Source organism: Bactrocera oleae, chromosome 4, assembly GCF_042242935.1.
Source record: "Bactrocera oleae isolate idBacOlea1 chromosome 4, idBacOlea1, whole genome shotgun sequence".
Lineage (NCBI taxonomy): Eukaryota > Metazoa > Arthropoda > Insecta > Diptera > Tephritidae > Bactrocera > Bactrocera oleae.
The window spans coordinates 49,495,734-49,518,017 of NC_091538.1; the positions used below are offsets into that span (position 1 = coordinate 49,495,734).

The 22,284-nt window shown below is 33.1% G+C and overlaps 1 protein-coding gene across 1 annotated transcript in view; it reads right to left on the reverse strand.

Annotated features, from left to right (window-relative positions):
* LOC118680748 (uncharacterized) overlaps positions 1-22,284 on the reverse strand; it is a 382,178-nt gene that overhangs the window by 154,467 nt on the left and 205,427 nt on the right. The window lies entirely within an intron of this gene.

The window sequence follows — 22,284 nt, forward strand, 5'->3', positions numbered from 1 at the left end:
TTCAAACGTCACGTTTCATGAAGCAATATCCGCAAGCACGGGTCTACTATGTACGATGTATCCAAACAGTGATTGCATGAAACGATTGGAAGTCTAGAGGTCACGTAGTTCTTCAGAAGAAGAGAGAAGCTGACATAAAGCAATAAAATAGCACTGAGGTTGTATTATTGGTTTGCTGATGAATGTATGTGTGTTTGTACGGTGATCCATCGTTAGCCATAGGTAAATATTGTCCGAGCTCAGCCTATAGCTCAAGTGAGACTTCATTCTTACTAGCGGGTCAGCTGTTACCGCTTTTGTTGCCTCATTGCAAGTGTTGCAATCTCCCCTCGTAGGACGCATGCTCTACAAGAATAAATCGAAGCTTCTGTTATCAAAATTAAAATTGTTTTTAAACTTTTTAAACAAAACCGCTGAGTAATAGTTGTGAGTCGAAATAATTTAATAAATTTATGAATGAAAATCAAAAACAAAAAATTTGTGATGAAAATTTTAAATGTTCCTCAACAAGCTGGATTCCATTTTATATTTCTAGGGAATTTTTGAACTGCTAAATAAATTAAATTAAAATGGCATTGACAAACATTTGCATTTTCTTGAAAGCAATTTCACATGATCAAATTAGACTGTATTGCCATGTATCAATAGAGTTAGCAACAATGCATTTAGTTACGAAATATTTTTAATTATTTACATACACATCATCTTTTGCCTCACTGTGCCCTCCGTATTATAAATGCAGGTTAATTTTTTCAGACTTCTATCACAACAATCCATCAAAATTTACAAATAGGAGCACTTTTGAAAGACAGCTAAATGCACCACAATACTGCAATACTTAGAGAGATAATCTATAGTTTTATATGTAAATAATTAAAATTTTGTGACAAATTCAATTATCAGAATTTAAAATCATGAGATCTTCTCCTGATTAAGTGTATGTATATACAAATTTATAATTTTTGGTATTTATAGTTGGTGATACTAAAACTACATAAAATACGAGGAAATTTTTCATATAAGAATCTGCGGTTATCGGTGTGTATGAATGTATTGTAAAGAATATTCTAAACGTTAATTTGCCTCGTTGCTTTCTGATGCGTTATTGTATTGATTTTATTATTGCTAGTGGCAACAAAAACAGAAAATGTAAAGATGAATGATAAGAATAGCAATAACAAGTGTGGAAAGCAACCAGAAATCGACAAACAGCAGTCAACAGCCAACATACGGCCGGCAACTGGCTGCAAACGTAACCGCAAATATCACGGCTGGTAACTGTATATAGTAAGTATACCAGTATTCACTTCGCTTACAATGGTCGGTCGTTTGTTTGTGGTTCTAGCAAAAGTGTCAAGAGCCAATGTCTGTGAGAGGGTGTGTGTGTATGTGTTTGTATACGTGTATTTATTTTGTCTGTATCGCAGTTGATAATGGACATGGCTTGGTTACAGTTGTAACAACCTGTCAATGAGATTTTCTTTTGACTTTCTTCTATACTTGTACGCGAATGAATCCATCTCAGCTTTAACGCACATTATATAAACAAAAAATCTGTTCTGGTGTAGATAAATTGTACATTTGTGCCTAAAATGAAATTACACAAAAAATGGATATTAAATTTTAAATAATTCTGAAGAATAGTAGTTCCCTTAAGAAACCACTAAAGAGCTGAATTTCATAACTCCGAGGTGTGGTTCACCTAAAAATGTAAGCTTAGAGCAAAGAGTTAGAAATAAAGTTGGATCACGTTTGTGAATAAAGTGAAAACAAACTGTTACTGTGTTAATTGAGAGTAATTTAATTTGACTTAATAAAAACCAGACATTCGATGTAAACCTAGTTTTACTATCATTTCATTTAGTATTTATATTATGTGCTCTAAATGTAGACTACTGCTAGACTTGCAGTGAAATGTTAATGAAAATGTTCACTTCACATATTAACAGCGTTTTTTAGAATATATTATAAAATTAATTTAAAAAAAAGCAGCCCAATAATATGACATGTACACCCATAATGTATGTTTGAACAAAAATGTATTTACATATGTGTGAATTGTGGACACGTGTGCGTACACATCTTCTTAAAATTTTATTTGCTGAATTTCTTTTATATGCAGCTGAGTCGTGTTCGCAAGCACAGAATGTTGCTTATACGCCATGGATGTACGTAATCTATGGAATAGAGTGTACATTGGTTTTATAAACATTATAATTTATGCAAACATGTGCTTTTTATAGAAATTAGATAGTATATTGTATTAAAGGGAATAACATAATTTAATTAACTTAATTATTAATATTACTTTTTAATACTGAAAATTTTTTTAATAAGTGAAAGTAATGACGTAAATAATCAAACTGATATCAAAATATTACCACTAGTATAACGTAAACGAACTAGCTGCAATTAGTGTATCGAAGTTACTACTGTACTGCCATCTAAAGCAGGCAGGTAAGCAAGATCATGGTATTCTATGATAATACTTATTATGCTTAAATATAGCTTTCAACTCAATAATTTTATCTTTCTTCGGATTTAAAACCGAAATTGTAGGTATAACACAAAGCTTACAGTTTTCCGCTGTAATATTCTTTGAATAATTTTGGCATAAAACTTGGCTATTCGGTATATATTATGTAAATTTGATTTAAAACGTGGAGTAGGTTAATCCAAACTACAGCTACATAGCTTCAAAGGTTCAACATGTGCGGGCATTTTCTCTTATACAGTAAATTTTTAAATGACCTCCAGTTGAGACTCACTGAGTTACTTTTATCATCTTGATGAAATTGAAATTGAAAAGCTGCTGCCAGACACCAGGTCACTTCTGTCTGTTTTCAATCATCGCCACTCACCGCAAAGCTCTTATCCACACGAAGGCTAAAGTAATTTTACACGCACACCAACGCAAGCAATGGTTTCACAATGTGTTGTAAAATAACACGTAAGCAGTCGCGGGTGTTGCTGTTGCTGTTGCCACAGCATGACTAAGAACTCAGCCAAAGTTTGTAGGTTTCTTGGTTGAAAATGTATCAGTTAATATTAGAAAAGCTCATTCTTTTTTTTTTTTTTGTAAGCTATTGTATATTTCTTAGCTTTGTTGACAGTTTCCAGTAACAGAAAATTTTAGACGATTCCTATGTAGTAGATGGTATTGCTTTGAATTTACATAAGAAGGAGATATGTGAAGTAAGTGCTGAATATGGTCTATACTAAGCAACACAGTGTGAATACTTAAATGAAATTTTAAAATGTTCGAATTAAAAATGTATTTATCTTTGATACTAACATATTGCGGAACTGAATGTAGAGGTTTTGCCTATCTAGAGGAAAATTCAAAGCCATTCTCATATGCAAAAATGTTGGCAAAAATATTTCATATCCTGTATTTACGATATTTTGGAAGTAGTGTGCGCATTGGTGTGTAAATGCGCTCAACTTCCCTTGCAAGTTGAATATGAAAAGTTTTTCGATTTGTCGCTGACACAGGAGTAAAGAAAGTTTGTGATTTTCAGCTTTAGTATTTTTGATTTGGTTGCAAGGTTGGTTAATCACATACACATACTCGCATAACCCTTCAAAGTGTTTATGGCATTGCTGTCTTTTCTACAATAATGTTCAAACTACAGTATACCTATATTTGATTTCTACATTCTTCTTGAGAAGGTCAATCTTTCTCCGGCACACTGTGAGATTAATGACATTAAATTGTTTCAGAAGAATATATTAAGCTGGATAATGGATTGTGTGCCTACTGCACTTCAGATGGAGTTCAGTTGGGCTTAACAAATTAATCTATTCTATTTTTACTATACATATATTTTTTAACTGCATTGCACTAATTCGATTTTTTCATTATTTTAGGTTCAAGTAGCTCAGATCTCTGAGTCAATTTAGCCTTGAATTGAGTTATCAAATTAAAAATTAACTTTCACTAATTTATTTATTTAAAGCAATTAGTAAGAATGAAAACCGCAGTGATAGTTATGAGAATTGAGGAAATCCAAATACGATGAATTAATATGAATTATATGTATGATTTAAAAGAATTTACCTGCACAGAGTTGCATGGGAACCTTAACATATATTACTTGGCCAGTAATTGTTGTGTTGCATGAAAAAGTCAAAAATATAAGCGTTAAGAGTACTGAGGCTGTCTTAATTGCTCAATTATGATTCCAGCTTAAATTGCATAGATTCCATCTTATATAAGGTTGTCATACTGCGTAAATAACTCTACCAAATTGAAAAAATCGTTTATTCTGAATTAAAAGGCTTAAGTTATCGCTGTCTGTAACGGCTTTAATTATTTTATAATATATTATGTATAGCTTTGTTTATAAATATTCTCCTACTAGGGTTAAGCTTGCAGATTGATCGGTGATATCAAGCTAAGGATTGCGCCAAAGTGTTTTGCATATGTTTTTTTATAGAAACGCAAGATTATTTAACAAAAAGGTATAGCAGTTTGAGCGAAAAAACACTAAATTAAATAAAATGCAGAAAAACTTTATTTATTTCAAAACTTAATTCCAATGCCTAAACTTGCCTATCTTCGGCATTCACTAGCCGAACCAAAGCGAATGTCAAGGGATACTAAAAACCCTCGAAAAATGAGTAACGAAAGAGCACATTTACCATACTCCCCTTACTTTTCATTGTATGTATGTATGTGTACTTACATGTTGTGAAGAGGTGAATGTGCACATGAAAGTCGAGCGACCATAAAAATATATTTGCCTGCAGTTGTCTCTGTCACCTCACACAGCTCTCCAAATGTCCATGTATGTATGCATTTGTACTTACGAACAGAATTTCTTTCGAGTGCACAAAAGTCAAAGGTTAGAATGAGTATACCGTATGAATAACTGTTGGTTAACATTTAGAGCCGAGAATACTAATGAAAGTTAATCTGGAATGGAGTGTCGTAATTTGCACTAAAATAAGCTCACTAGAACCGCTTTCTTAATTTTAAATAAAAACAAGAAGAAACGTTAACTTGGGTTGCACCGAAGCTACATATAATACCCTTCAAAAATACAAACGATTCCTTACAACAACTTCATTTTGATCGGTCAGTTCTGAACAACATCTTCGGAGTGGCCCATGCCAAATTTATTGAAAATATCTTATCAACTGATAAAAGCTTCCATGCAAATACTTGGTTCGGTCAATTAGCAAAATCTCTGCACATAGGGAACATTGCTTTTTGCCTGGCTCTAGGCTCCCCTAATTCTCTCATTCAAACGTTCGCTTTAAACGTTTTGCTATAACTGAGTCCGTAGAAATAATGAAATGTGATTATTAAAAAGACAATTCGATTATTTTTGAACAATAAATCATGAAGTTATTTAATAATTTGTAGGGTGTCTACAGAAACTTAAACCAAAACTCCTAATCTTTCTGAACTTATATCCATATGTACCATATCACATTTTTGTTACCATTTACGATGCCTGACTACATCCAATAGTACAATGGAGTTTGAGATGTATTTTGACAAATTAGACATTTAGACTTGCAATCCATTTCAAGACCTTCATTATATGCAACTCCAACCATTGATCGCGCTGGCTGTATTCCATGTAAAACGTTCATTAAATTATTTTTATTTTTTAAGAAAACTATTCTTCAGAAGACTGTAGAGAATTGTGCAGAGATATTATGCAAAGATTAAAAGTGCAGAGTAAAAGCTATAGTTGAACAATAAATAGAATCGTATAGAGCATGAATATTGGTAATATTGAAATAAATAACAAACTGATCTCTAATTAAGGTGATAATTTCAGTTTCTGTAGGTGGGTAGGTAGGCGTGCTGTCCACAAGGACTCAATTAGCGTTGGATGCGCTATTTTGGTGCACTTTCGTGCAGCATATTATTATACTTTTGCCATATTTGCACGTGCTCTTAAAAAGGCCAGTGTCCCGTTATAGTGGCTAAACGTTTATATATACTGTTTCTGGACTTATTTTATAATATATTTATTTTCTTATCTTACAGCTTGGTATTGATTTCTTTCTGCTCTATGCTATTTGTACAAAGCAAATGTATATAAAGCACTCTTTTGATTATTTCCAGCTTGAATGAAATTAACTCCGCCTTGGATTCGTTTAAAGAGGCCCCAAAATGTTCTTGTTTCTGTCAGATTTGATTAGTTTCTGAAAGTACAACTATTGTGTGGAAAGTTTCATACCTAATGTCACTGGAAGTATTCTGATATAAAACAGATATGTTTGAAGAAGTTTACCAGTAACGCTAAGAGGAGAACATAAAACTGTGTTTTTCGTCGAATTCATCGCGTCCGCTTGAACTTATGCACATGAAAAATATTAAAGTCGCATTTACCTATTTTCACACTGTCCTAAGAAATGTGTAAATTATTGGGGTTGTATTGGCGTTTTACCACCTAGCAGTTAGGTATATTAATTTGCGCCTTAGTTATGGTAGTTTATAGGTTTTGCATTCATGGCGTTGTATACAGATAGACCCGTTTTTCAACCTATTTCGCCATCTTGATCATTTATATATGATAAGTACAACCCTACATGGTACCTATCTGGATTAGTTTTAGATGATACAATCCGTTAGGTGAACAAAACGATTATACGCTGTTGCGAGAATACAAATATATACATAAATTTATCTGAAAGATAATGCGGCTAAGTAAATATCACAGTTTCATCAAAGCGGTGGCGACCTTTGAACGAATACCTATGTGTATCAAACATAGCGCACTCACAATAAGATCATATAACTATAAATGGAATTCGTAGCTCATCTTACTTTTTATCGTTTTTAATACCAAGTAACTTGTGTTATAGGTTTTTATACTCTGAACAGGTTATATTAAATTTGCGACGATGTTTGTAACACCTATAGAAAACGATAGAGACCCTATAAAGTATATATATAAATGATCAGTTTGAAGTGCTGAGTCGATTTAGCCATGTCCGTCAGTCGCAAACTAATTCCTCAGTTTTTGAGATATCGATCTGAAATATCACACCCGTCTTTTTCCCACCAAGAATGTGCTCATTTGTTGGAACGGAGTCAAGTGCTTGTTTTAGAAACTTTTTCATTTGACGATGTATCTTCACCACGAATCACGAATTATTGTTCAAAGCAACGTTACAATATTAGAGGATCCAATAAATACCATGTATCTGTCATACATAGTAACCGATCAAAGTTGTGAAGGGCGTTAAAGCTTCGGTGCTACGGAAGCTAACGTTCTCTGTTGCTTTTAATATTATATCAACTACATTGATTGAAAAGTCTTAAGCAGGTGACAGCTTATTCACAAAATGTTTTCAACTGCAAGCAGCCATAATAATTTTGGTACCCGAAGTAAAATAGTATTTTTTAACCTAATAACTTTTTTTTGAATTTTTATAGTAATCTAATGTGTTTATTTGAAATATTCGTATATTATACCAAAGAATGCAAAATCCTATATACCGTTCGATTCAGCTCTTATTTTGTGGACGCTAGGTATGCTGGTATCGTGATGGAATTTTGTTTTCAAAAGTTTTACCTACAAATTCTTTTCCGTAAAATACTTCCCCACACAACTACAGTCTTATTTATGTATGCGCTTATACATTTTCTGATATACAGGATCTCAAGTAGTACACTTAAACAATTAAGATAAATACAAAAATAAACAAGCAAATGAATGTACGTGATCAATAACGCCAACATTTCCAACTTAGTCAAGCCCTTGGCGTATTCCAAAAGCACTGCCATTGCACATACTATAGTGAGCACAGTGTTAGTAAATATTGTAGTGAGACTGTATGTGAGTAATTCATTTTAATCTCTCATAAGTTATTATATTTTTTATATTTTGATCCACAGTTGGGAAAAAAAGTCTGTAACTTTTTTTGATACTCACCGACTCTATGGAATAAAAATATATATAAACTTAACACTTGTGTGCGCATTTAATAAAAAAGAATTACTCTATCCAATCAACAAGTGCCCTCCTTCTTTATTTATTAAAAATCGAAAATATCATAAAATTTAGAATTTTTTGCTAAACGACCATCGCCAGCGCTGGTATCTGCTCTCTTAACTTTAATATCTGTTTGTTTGTTTTGTTGATATACAAAACCGGCACCAAATGGCTACGCAAGTAATCGAAACGCTTTTTCCTATAATTGCCTTTTTCGTTGAGTCTTTTCCTCCTCTGTATATCACTCAGTTGTTCTTGTATGTGAACATAATTACATCGGGTATACTGATTAATTCGCATCGTACGCAGATTATTATGGAGAAATTTTAAATACTCAAAGGCGCCAGCCGGTATTTAATCATCAACTTGCTGTGTTTGCTAGCGGTACTTGTTGACCAATAAATTTTTGCAGTCTCCCCGAAGACAATGAATATCAACTTCAGCAAGTAACGAAAATGGCTATAAGGCATACATATGTACTTATATAAGTGGTTAACTGTTCACGTCAAGTATTCATGTAAGTCTCGCAAATGAATGCTCTTATCTAGATATTTATATGTGTAAGCATGTATGTATGTATGTATGTGTATTCATAATAAAGCAGACGCTGGTTAGCTGTTTTCACATTTTCGCATTTCCACTTTTATTCCTTAAATTTGTAGACAAAATCGGCTACATATCTACCATATCTTATTTTCTCTGGCAATTGCCACACATGTGCTTTATTCCGCTGGTATGTCTTAGGGCGTGACGCCTTGCGGTGAGCGTTTAGTCATGCGCATTTCACTTGCTTTTTGTTAACTGTTATATGCACTAGGTGAGGAATTATATTGTAAAGTTTTCTCGCCGTCTCTACTTTTTAGTGCCTCTTCCTCTGTGGCAGCTGTCAACGGAAATAAAAGATGAAATTATCAACATTAGCACTTAAAGTGTGCACACGTGTTCGCGTAAATAACATATATAATATGTAGATTTTTTCAGGTATACTCGTATGTCAGCACTACTCAACTACATAGTCTCCTCGAACTTTTAAAATTTTTCAAACATGGGTGTTTATACATTTTAGTACTCCGAAATTTTGGATCAAAATTTGGTTTTGGCATTTTATTCAAAAGGTATTTAAGAGATTTTATTGCATATCTACATAGAAACGATATTCTCACGTTTGTCTCGTAATTTATTTTAATTGCCTATAACTCCTGATATTTTTCATGTAAAGAAATTTCAACCCACAGCTGAGAAAGAAGCTCTTTTTCTTTTTTCGATTCTTATTTGAGGTATTTTAACCGGTTCTATGGGAAAGAAATATATAAACTGACCACTACTTACCGATATGAAACGTCAACCATCCTAAAGAGATAATAATACTTAGGAAATTAATAATATTTTTGATTCCGATATTTTGAAGAGGTGGCATATAATTTTTAGTTGTGGGGAATAATTTTAAATAGCAATATTTTTAAGTTCAATATTTTTATTTATTAAAATTATATATTGTGGATAGTATTTGCCATATACAAGTATATGCCTTTAAAAGCTGGCTATAGTTCTTATAAGAGTATGATGTTTATTAACCTTTGCCGAATACGCATGAGTATAGTTGACTTGAAGTAATGTTGTCGGTTTTAACCAGTCAAAGGACCACTGCGACCACAGTCATTACGATTAATTTACCTGCAGACACAATAGTAATAACTTTGATGAATTGCTCAAAAATACACTCAACTGTTAATTTGCGGCTTTCACGGTAGCCAATACATGGTTGCAGCCTTATGGATATGAATAAGTTTGTATTGGCTCATTACAAGTAATAAACGTTATAATTTTGATTACAAAATTAATTGAAAATTAATTTCCCTTCATTGTTAATGATTGTTCATTGTTATTAAATTAGTTTGAAAAGTCGCTGGTTTTTTGCCTTCTTTGTACTTTTACGCTACCTATTTCACAAACTGTGAGGCAACCTTTACAGTACGTTTGCTTTTATTGTTACTAATATATTATTTTTCTCACCATTTGTGACATTTGTTTAGATTAACGGTGGTTTGCCTCATTGATACTATCAAAAGCGAGTTTGGGGTTGTCAAAAGTTTAGTGAACATTTCCAGCTGACTGAGAATTCTCAAGTATCAACAGGCGAAATTTCAACCTGATAATGAGAGATGAGTTGGTGATAAATGCATATACATATCTGGGTTTGAACAGTTCACTCTTGTTGTTTTAGAGTGGTGAAAGTAAGTATGATATTGCTTTTGATTCGCTTATTAATTTTTCTAACTAAAGTTGGTTTTGGTGAATAGAATAAAGTTTGTTTCTCGCACTTTACGGTACGATATTATTTGTAGAGTTTTGATCATGATGAATAATTACCAATTTCTAATTCAATTAAGCACATTACAAAAACCTTTTAACTTAACAACTAGCAGTTTGTGAAAGGGAGAAGAGAAGTTTGAGGTTGAATCACCCAAAGGTTTGAACATACAAAATGGATAATCGAAATAAACCCCAATCTCAATAATAAACAGGAGTTTCTTCTTGATTCTGAAAAAGACTTTTCATTAATTGAGATATGGAATACAACCGACCAGAGTTTTACCATTTGTTGACATTTTTTTTATTATAATCTTTGAATTATTTATCCCATATGCTCGGTTCTTTATAGAAAACATTAGGAAGTTGTCAGCTGTTTCAAAACTGTAAGGAAAAAATTAACAGTAATAGAAACACTACCAACCAAAGAGATTTGAAAACGAATGATTCAAAACGGGTGTCAAATTCTTTGTAGTTATAAACAATAGGTGGCAGTTATTCTTGTATACTCAACACAACGCCATTAACGTTCAACACTTCAAGAAGTGATTGATTTGCATCGTACGCAGGATATTATGGTGTAATATCGCTAATTGAAAGGCGCCAGCCGGTATATGCTCACCAATCCGCTGTGCTGTATAGGAATGTGTTCTGACCAATTCGTTTTTGCAGTTTCTCTGAAGGAATTGACTGCAAAAATTGAAGAAATGACGGATATTACTATTACACATACATACTTACTTTCTTATATATACTTATGGACATACATACTTGTATTTCTACATGTCAATTTATAGTGCTTTATATAGCTTGATCTAGTTGTATATACGTATATATTTTCCAAAACTTGGCAGCAACCAAGCCTTGCTTCCTTATCCAGTTTCCCCGCATATACATTATTATTTATTTTGTTGGCATGCTTTTAGGTGCTTTTTTGTAGTAGGCGAGTAAGCTATGTGAGAAATCAGGTAGATATCTTCAATAAAAAGTTTTTTTCCCTGACGTCTTGACCACCTAAAACACAAGAAAGTATAGTAAAAAAGAGGTATACTATCTTTAGTTTGCTTACATAATTGTTGCTATTCTGTCAGCATAAAAATAATAAAACAAATTTATGTTATAAGTGACATGTGACAATAGTCGCATAAGACGTTATAACATTTTTTCAGATTTACCCTTTAGCTATTCAATTGCTGACGACTGATCAAAATTTTACGTCTCCTACTGCATGCTTTTACGAGCAAATTTTTTTTTTTCTTAATATTTTCTTTTACTGACCATTCTGTGACAGTTATTGAGATTAACGGCCAGATCATTATACTCAACACCTGACGGATTCGGCTATAGTAGTATGAGTGTGTCAAAAGTTTTCAAGTGTCAGGCGATATTCCGTTCAGTTTATGAAAGATGCGTCGAGCTGACGAATGCGAATATGTAGTGCTCGATGTTGTTGTGTCATTGTTCAAGCGTAAAACTTCTCTCTTTATTCGCTTATATATTTCTGCGCAATAATTTCTGCCAAAATAATTTAAAGCGTTTTCAATAACTTATCAAATCTTCTTCTTTCTTAACTTTGCTCTGCTCGGTGAAAAAGGAATTTTTTTCTAGCGCTAGCTCAATAATGGAGTTAATTAATGTTTTGAATTTATGATGTATTATTTCTTGTTAAGTTTTGACATGAATCATTATCATTTTGTAATTGATTTAACCAAAGTACAAAAATGCGCCAGAAAGTGAAAAGTATATGAAGGATAATAATTATAGTTTTTTTAGAGCTTATCAATATAATTCTATCTCAGTATCCTACTAAAATGTTAAACAAATGAATCCAATTTGTGATTTTTATGTTTATAGCCATAATAACAAAGATGTATCCAATCAATTTTATCGACTTGGCAAACCTCTTAAAGTATTTTTTGAACTACATTTTAACTTAAAATTTAAAATCCAATTATTTTCACACACATATTGTATTTTATTGTTTTAACATATTTTTCTGCTCACTTTTGTTTAGTCAATTTTTAGCTATTATTTGGAGGCTTCGACTTTTAATGACTTCAGCAACTAACAGACTGCGACTGAAAATATTAGCTATAATGATAAATCTGTTGTAAGCGAAAGCTGCAAAAAAAAGCTTTAGGACCATTAGCATCATAAAAATCATGGCTGTGGAACAAAGACCGCGAGTGGCATCAGTGCGTTATTATTTGAACTTTTGCTTACTCTCTCCCTTGCTGTACTCTCTTTTAGTATGGTTACTTATCTCTTAATTTTTTAATCTAACGAATATTTTTCGGCAGCGTTTTAGTGACATGAAATTATTTTAAATTTATTTTTTTTTCGTGTAATCTTTTGGCACATAATTCAATTTTTATACTCACACTCACACTTGAAAAAAATATGTATGTGATGCCATGTTTTTGACATTAGTATGCGTCAAGTGGATTTCAGTCATGTTTTCAATTTATATTAACTCCTTTTCTCCCTCACTCTGCATTTGTGACTGCTGAGTCAAGTTTATGATGCATATGCATGATAATATTTGTACAGGTCTAAAAGAATTTGCTGTAATTAAGGAATGTAAAATGATCAAAATGTTGACAAGCTGGTACATACTATATACATATGTATGTAGTATGCAGTTACTACACATGGTAATGTGCGAATGGCTTGTCTCCGGCGTGGCTCACCTTCTGCACAGATTTTCAGTTCACGTTTTAATTTTTTAATAAAGTTAAACTTTTTATTCATTTCTACCTTTGTTGGGTGTAATGTCGAGGTCATATATATATATTATATATTTAAATAGAGAGATGGGACACATGTATCTGTGATATGCTGCTGTAAGCAAAAGTGTTTACAGAAAAATAAAGAATATAATTTCTGGAATCATCTTTGTATATATACTATAAGACTATTCAAAACTACACTTCTAGCAAAGTTTTTTAATCATATTGGGCCAATCATGCCATCGTTTCAAAACCAGCTTTTTAGTAACAAGCCATTAACCTTATTGCATCATGTGTTAGCAAAAGGTTGTCTCATGCCAATGCGTACATATACACTAATTCATTACGCATACAAGTGGAATATCACAATCCCAAATAAATCGCTATGAAATCTCTCTCTGTGGCAACTCAAAAGCAAATGAAGTATTTGTGAAATAAAATTCTAGTTACACTCGTACCCTTACAATAACAAATATATGTGAATTCTAGGAGTTGTGGGTATATATACGAATAAGGTATATAGGAACCGCTCCAAACTACCGTTGAATGAGTTGTTTCAGTGTCGACATTGAATTACTGATGAATGGGAAATTCAAATTTTGAAAAACACGACAGGGAACTTGCTTTGTAACATTAAAACAGTTATTCGTTATTAACAGGTTAGTATTCACCATAATAGGTAGTACTTACGAAAACCAACACCTTATTAGAACAAGCCTGTGGTAAATGATTCATGTGAAGAAATGGTCATGTTAATCAGTCTCCATGGTCAGGGATAAGACTGCACTTCGTGAGGTTAGTTCGAGTAAATGGTATATCGGTGAACTAGCTCGACTTACCAGTTGAAAATAACACTCTGCACTTTATTGTTGATATTAGTCTCTTTATGATGGAGAGTGGTGCAAAATTGATCGAATTGGTACTTACTCGTATAAGATGAAATCGTGATGACTAAATTCCGTAAAAATTTGGTCACTTCATGTATTTGTTTTTATTTTATTTAGAACAGAAGTTCTTTACCTACCAAACAAAAGAATATCACAGAAGTTCTCGATACGAGCCAAAAAGAGAATAATATTGTACAGTGTTTGGTTGTAGAGATCATTTCAGTCGCTTCGCGTTTTGTGTCAATGAAATATTACAATAAAGTCGATATTTGCCTTAAATCAAGTATTATCAAATAATTTTAAGAACTTGTCTAAGAAAATACTTAATTCGCAAACTTCTCAGCAGTCTGATTTTTGCATTAGCCAGTTAATATCATGTCGAGAAGGCAGATACAGCTTATGTAAAATAGGGTTAGGTTAGAATTAATGCCTCGATTTGACAGAAGAGTGAACAAAAAAATGTGCTAAATGAAAGCAACTGATACACAGAGAATTATTGTGCTAGCCTCGCTTCTAACAGGCGTGAAGTAAGGAGGGTGCTTAAGTCCATTGCAAGAAAAGGACGCAAAATTCATGAGTATGGAAAGTTTGAAAAAATGACAGATAAAAAGACTTCATGATTAGGTGAAGGTGATACAAAAAAAATTCAATATATCTCTGCAACACTGCACTCAGCAGGAAACAATTGTAGAAGTGAAAACAACAAATCATGAAACGGCATTGCGCACAAATAAGCGACAAACAAAAAGCACATCGAATAACTACCAAGTATCACAGTGGCGTCCGGAAGAGTATATTAAGTACTTAGGCACGCACACATATACTAATATAGGCAGTTATGCTGAGCTTTGAATGGATATTGCAGCTGCGTGACAAATTGTCGCAAGCGGCACCACCGAGATAATTAATTAATACATGCGCTCGATGTGACGTGGCTTGCTGCACACCCACAAATTATACAAAGACGGATTGTGCACGTAATACAATTAACAAGCGCAACGAAAATTGTCGCACACCGTGGCGTATAGATAATGTATATAAGTATGTTTTCATTTTCGTTCGTAGAAATACTAGAATATGTGAGCATAAGTCTTGTCATAGAGTTCACTAATCCGTAAACTCTCGTGAAAAAGAACAAAATACAAATATGACGACGTTATTATATAATTAAATTTGTGGCAGTTAAGCACATGTCGACTTAGAATATTACAAACAGAATTTTGGAAATTTACATTTTCTTTTAATAATAACCAAACGATTACCGTCGCGAGGGGCGCAATCCGCATACGTGTGGAATTAGCCGAGTCAGAAAAGGCAAGAGAGTTTTTTAAGTGTTGAGATCTAAAACTGCTCAGCTACAGAAACAAAAATTTCAACAGCTAAGATCTAAAGTTACAATATAATAAATTGTTACATTTTCATTTATTAAGAGAAAACAATAAAGTATTTTTAATTTTGAAAAGTGAGTCAGATAAGTCAAATTTGCTGGAATGAGAATTAAAATCATGACATATACGGCGGAATGGCTCGATTAGTTCAAAATTTGATCTACAGGATTTTAGCAGTAAAGGTCTAAACTGCCTCGAAAAGCGAATCGGGATATTAAATTTAATTTCAGACAGGAGAAAGGAACTGCAAACAGTTCCATTCTAAAGTTTCACTAAGAATGTTATGCCAAGCATTTCCCTACGACTAGAAAGTGTAGGTAGATTAATAAGTTTTAAACGACTAGTGTATGGAGGTAGACTTACCCTAGAATCCCATGGGAAATGCGCTAAGGCGAAAAGTAAAAATTGTTTTTAAATAGACTTTAACTTTTACCACAGAGCCATATTCCAATATAGGTCTAACCAAAGTTGTATAAAGTGTTTTAGTAATATACGGATCTCTAAACTCTTTGGACCAACGTTTAACAAACAAAACTGCTTTCAAGACCATGGTATCAATATGAAGACAAAAATTAAACTTAGGCTCCATATTAACTCCCAAATCAACATAGTTAAAAACTTGCTCCAGAATATGGTGTTTTATTACATAAGAAGAGGGGTGCACAGATCTACGGGAAAAGCACATCGTTTTACATTTTTTCAGATTCAATGGCAAATAATTTCTATTACACCATGCAACTATATTGTTTAAGTCTGTTTGCAATAGACACCTTTCCTCAGTTGAAGTTCTTAAACAATTCTTTCATTATGTTTTTTTGTTAAACCAATTGAAAATATATTAAATTTAAGGTTGTGCGTGATTCGAAATGCAAAAAATTAATAAAAACATTTATCCACTTTAAACTTAGAAATTATCTATTTTGATATGGTACACAAAATGATTTTCATAGAGCAGTTCAGTCTCCAGCATCAAGTCTCACATTTTTAATAGTAAGCCCTAAAGTTTCTTTGTAGTTGTATATTTTGCACACATCTATTTCTGTAATTGCACTACACAAATCATAAAAGTAATACAAATGAAAAATAATGAGAGTATAAACCGGACAAAGAAGGTACTCGCATTATCCAATTTCCATGTTTACGGTTTCTGTTTGGTATCCTTCAGTTTGTTATGCATCGTGAGCGGTATATATTGACTTGAATGAAGCAAAAATAAAACTTATCCTCAAATGAAAGACAAAATATCAAGTGACCGACTGCATATGTTAATTCAATTTTTACGCGTATTTGTACTTATACACCATAGCATACAGAATTTAATCCATACATGAAGACGAAAATAATGTAGAAACAAAAGGGAAGATATAGCGAGGAAAATATATACATGAGTTTGACTTTGCGTACACATGCAACATATGATTCTCTTGCTATGTTACTTTTTATAATATGTAACCTTTCTTTGTACTACTACCAAATGGTTATATATAAAAACAACTGGAGATTTTATGTCCACTTAGATGACAAGATCTAACGATTTCGATTTGTAATTCAAAATTTAATTCTTTGAATTTCCACTCAAGTTTTTATGGAGGAAAACCATAAATGCTCTGGACATAGCTACAAATACTGTATACCCCGCCGTTCGTGAAATACACTTTTTATTTTGTTAGACTTTTCGTTTCTTTAAGGAGTGAATCCGTAGTTAAAAGAAATCTCTGGTCTACAGTAGTTTTGTTACCTTATATAGAATATACATAATTTAATTAACGATGTTATTGGAACGAATCTGTGTACCAAATATAGGATGTGATTATAAAGCATACTGTTAGCGATCCATTATCAGATAATGAGAAAGCAAAAAACCTACGATAATTGTCAAGAAATTTTATCAGTTTGTGGTACTTTCACAACATTGTCGTAAAATGAACACATATATATTTGCCAAATTGATTTATGTATTACATCATTTATATAGAATTAAGTAATGAGAGACACATGCGCGCATATTTATACCTACTAACACATGTACAAATTTTAAGCTTTGAGGGTTTTCCCTTTAATTTAACGAATTGTATTGAATTTCTATGTTAATAGCAGTTCGATGTCTTACTGGCGTGCGCTTCAGTTAGCTGATTTGGCCGGACGAGTTAGAGGCGATTAGATAAATATTACTCTACACAGCAAGCAAATATGCACTTATAAAAATATATTTCCATTAAAAGAGTTAAAATCACTTCACTTTTTGCCATGACTCCGTACCAAACGCAAAATTTAGTCAAAAACAAAAGAAAAAGTTAACTTCGGCTACGCCGAAGGTATAATACCGTTCGCATAAAAAAAATTTTCCAATCAAGAACTTAATTTGATCGATTAGTTTGTATGACAGCCAAATTTTGTGTAGATATCTCGTCAAATAAAAAAGTTTTCCATACAGAGACTAGATTTTGTATTTTTTAGTGGTCCGATATCATCACTTTCGACTGGACCATTTCGTGTTATCATAAAATTGGACTTGGTGATATAAAAGCTTATCACAAGAAATAAGATACTCCTAATTATGGAGGACACAAAGTGGGAAGCCCGTTATTGAGAATATAGGGAACACAATAGCTTGGTTAATATTTGAAAAACCTCTTGAACAGAAAGGCCGTAGTGTTCATTATCAATTTTAACATTTTAATTTGCACTCTTACTCTTTAAAATTTCATCTATCGAAAATTAGCTTGAGTTTATTGATTTCATTTATGTGCATACAGATATGACGCGAGCGAGTAAAATATATTCGGCTATGTCACTCGAAAAAATAGCATTAAACTCTTCTTTCCAAATAAATAAAAACAAATATACAAGTATATATCCACGAGGCCACTGCAGTTTTTAAAAATATTTTGCTCATGCAAATAAACACTTTAATTTCTAAGTAAAGAAAAGTATTTATTTCAACTCGATAGCCAATAAATGCTTTATGGCATAAATGTCTGTTTACCAGAATGTCTGTATTTTATAAGCTTTTAACTTAAATTTCAACAGATATCACATTACGAATACAACTTTTTATCACAGAGCTAAGCGTGGCAAATGACATTGAAGTGGAGACAGCTGTTGGATGAACAATGTATACTTCTACAGAAGAGGGAGTGTAAAAACAAACAATTAAGAGTTAATATGTAACACATGTGTTTATATGTATGTAGAATATATAGCCTTATATCAATGAAGAAGCTAACACATACCACTGCATTCATAAAGTATATGTATGAATATCTGTAAATAAGTTCAATATTATAACCATATACGTTGTACGTTTCAGCATTGATGACCCTGGCTTATACATAAAATGCGTATGTCATAACATCACAAAGTTGTTGACTCAAAATGTCAAAGTTTTAAACGTCAAGACGTAAATTGCAGATACTCGTAAACACATCCTGACATATTTTATATATATCGTATGTTTCTAAGTCTCGGTTTATTCTACTTATATATTAACAAATGCATGTGCACGCATGCGTGAGTTATTTGCACACGATAATTGTTCTCTACAATAACAAAAACTTTATATTAATAGAAATTTTTCAGTGTACACGACTTTCACGAAATAAAAGTAAGTAAAACAAGTAAGGAAGGGCTAAGTTCGGATGTAACCGAACATTTTATACTCTCGCAAAGTCAAATGGTATACTCGTTTGAGATTTCTTTGTGGATTGACTGATATTTTCGGTAGAAGGTCAACTATATTCACTGGGGTCCACATATTTAGTACTTAGGGGTTTGAACAGTTTTGGTTCGATTAAGACAATTTTTGGCCGCAAGGTGGCATACTTCAATTGCATTATTCACGCAAAGTTTTACCCCGATATAATCATTGTTACCTGATTTGCATCGTGGAAAGTGAAAGAATCAGATGGAATTGGAAATGGTCTTACATTAGAAGTAAGCGTGGTTGTAGTCCGATTTTGCCCATTTTCGCACTATGACATAGAAACATGAAAAGAACGTTATGCACCGAATTTGGTTAAAATCGGTTAAGCAGATCTCAAGATATGGGTTTTCACCTTAAAGTGGGCTGTGCCACGCCCACTGTCCAATTTTGAACGCGGTTCCTATAAAGTCATCTTATACCATCTCAGAGATAAAATTTAATGTCTCTGGCGTGTTTAGTGCTTGATTTATCGCGCTTTTAGTAGTTTTTAACAGTATCGTTATATGGGGAGTGGGCGGAGTTGCCACCCGATTTCAACTATTTTCACACCGTCAATAGAAGTGCTAAAAACATTTGCTTCTAGTGAATTTTGTTATTATAGCATTAGCGGTTTAGGAGATATGCACATTAAACCTATTAGAGGCGGGACCACGCCCACTTTTTAAAAAAAAGTTTTAACTGCAGATGCCCCTCCCTAATGTGATCCTGTGTACCAAATAACAGTCTTGTATCTTATTGCGGAGCTTAGTTATGGCAAGTTTTTTGTTTTTGATTAATGGCGTTTTGTGGGCGTAGCAGTGGTCTGATTACGCCCATCTGCAATACTAACCGTCTCACGGTACCAAGAAACATGTCTACCAAGTTTCATAAAGATATCTCAATTTTTACTCAAGTTAGAGCTTGCACGGACGGACGGACAGACGGACGGACGGACAGACAGTCACCCGGATTTCAACTCGTCTCTTCATCCTGATCATTTATATATATTAACTCGATTAGTTTTAGGTGATACAAACAACCGTTAGGTGAACAAAACTATTATACTCTGTAGCAACAGGTTGCGAGAGTATAAAAAGTTGTCTTATTTGGCTAATTTTATTGATATGTATTTGAGGCGGTTAGAAGAGCTGGTGGTCCTTCCGAATCGTCCCTTTAATAGCTGCATTTAGATTTGCTTGACATTGCGGGGCATCACCTTTGACACCCTACTTGCTAGATTTTAATTGACTACTTTTTTCTTATTTTGTTATGTAAACGAAAATATTGGACAATCGTGAATACCGCCGGAAATATTAACTTTCTCACATGCTAATATATACAGTATTATACCTCTGATGTCTTGATGTGAATATATAGTCGAATCTAGAGTTTGTATATCAATTTAGATGGCTTTTAAGAAAACGTTAACATTGGTTACTAGCCGCGTCGGCTGGTAATATTACTGAAATAACTCCGTGGTGAAAATCTAGAACTTGATTTCTCCCGAAATGCATACGCCGTAAGTAGGTAGTTATGTAGGTAGGGTGGATGTCTGAATATACAGCTAGAGCTTTATTACCATCGGGACTATAATCCCTTCATCAGTACAAAAAGTTTTAATTGCAGATATTTTCCTTTACAAAGCCTTGCATTCGCATAGAAAATTTTCTACCATACAGTCTCTTCTTCTTCTACCTCTCACTAGCTTCTACAATAGTTGTTGTATGGTATCCCTAGTTTGGTAGCGGGTCTGCCAATATGACAGTAACATGTTAGCGCTTTTACTAATAGATTTCTTATATTATTCCTTTTGAGATTTAATAGTCGGCATATACGGCCCATATTCCATTCATGCCACGTTTGGTTATCTATGTATGCTATATCTATAAATTTGTTTCTCGATTAAATATCTACAAGCAGCCAGAGGCATACAAATTCTCTCTTTTTTGGTGTCTGATTGTAGGGTAGTGCTTACTCTTGCTAGTACATCTGTTTCACAGTTGCCAGGAATATCACTGTTGCCGGTTTATCGCCAGATAGGTTGTTAGATTCACTAAGAAATCGTAAAAGACTTTAATGATTTCAACGTCGCTTGACTATCTATATAAATAAAGATATATCTTGTGGTTAGCACGCTCTTTGTCAGAGTAAGAAGGCTTTCTTTAATTTCTATGATCTACTCTTGTAAGATACGGCAGTGGTCTACCAGTCGGAATGCGATTCCAATATCTTATTTTGTTGAAAAGACACCACCTTCCACTCAAAGATTATACACACTTACATTCACACTTTGACGTTCTCATAAATAATATGACATAGGCGACAATTCTGGCTTACCTGTCTGTGAGTAATTCTAAATCTGTTACCAACTACTTATATGGGAGTACAAACATACACTTATACCTATACTCCTTAAAATCTACAAAACATGATTGAACTTATAATTAGTTAAAAATTAAAAATATTTTCAAATATCATAGTTGACATCGGTTAATCGTATTTTCAAGGCTGCTGCTTATTTAAATTAAATTGTTGCAATAATAGAAAACAGACGATGTAATCGAGATCAGCAGAAGGACCAGGAAATAAATTTGAGCAGGACGCAATCCTAATAAAAGGCTGTTAAACATGTAAGGGAAATGCAAATTGATGAGATGTCTGGTGCAGTTTTACACAAAGCTTTCAGAATAAAATTGTGTGAAAGTTGCTCTAATATCTAATAATTCGAGGATAATTCGACTTAATGTATACAATGTCTGGTTTAGACTCTTAGGATATCTATTGAGAGAAAGAGCAGATTAAGCCGTAAATTGTCTGTATAATTTAGGAATTAATTTTAAGTAATCCTTGAAGTCGGTTATATTTCGAACAAGTTTCTGCAGTGGTCATTCTTGTAACAGAAATTCGCTTTACTCTTAATAGTAAGCACTCTGGTCTCTTGTTTTAAAGGATGTGGAGAAAATATAAAGAACTACCTTAAAACCTTTCCGATCCGGCGCCAACTAAACTAACCTGACATGATCATTCAGCCAAGTGTCTTATACTTGTATTCTTGCCAGTAGCGTTGGATGCTTCTGTTTGCTTTTCTAATTAATAATGTTGATGTAGTTTATAATCTCTACTTATTAAAAGTAACCCGAGTAATTTGGTTTGTTTAAAGTGGGAATTTTTCAGCACCAAGCAGCTGGTACAATAGAGTTACTGAATATTGCGCCGAGGAGATGGTAGATTTAGTGAGAAAGCGAAAAAGGTTGAAATATTTTCTCTAGACATAGTTAGGGTATATGAGAAACGGTTGTAAATCGGCAATCTTTTAAACTACATACT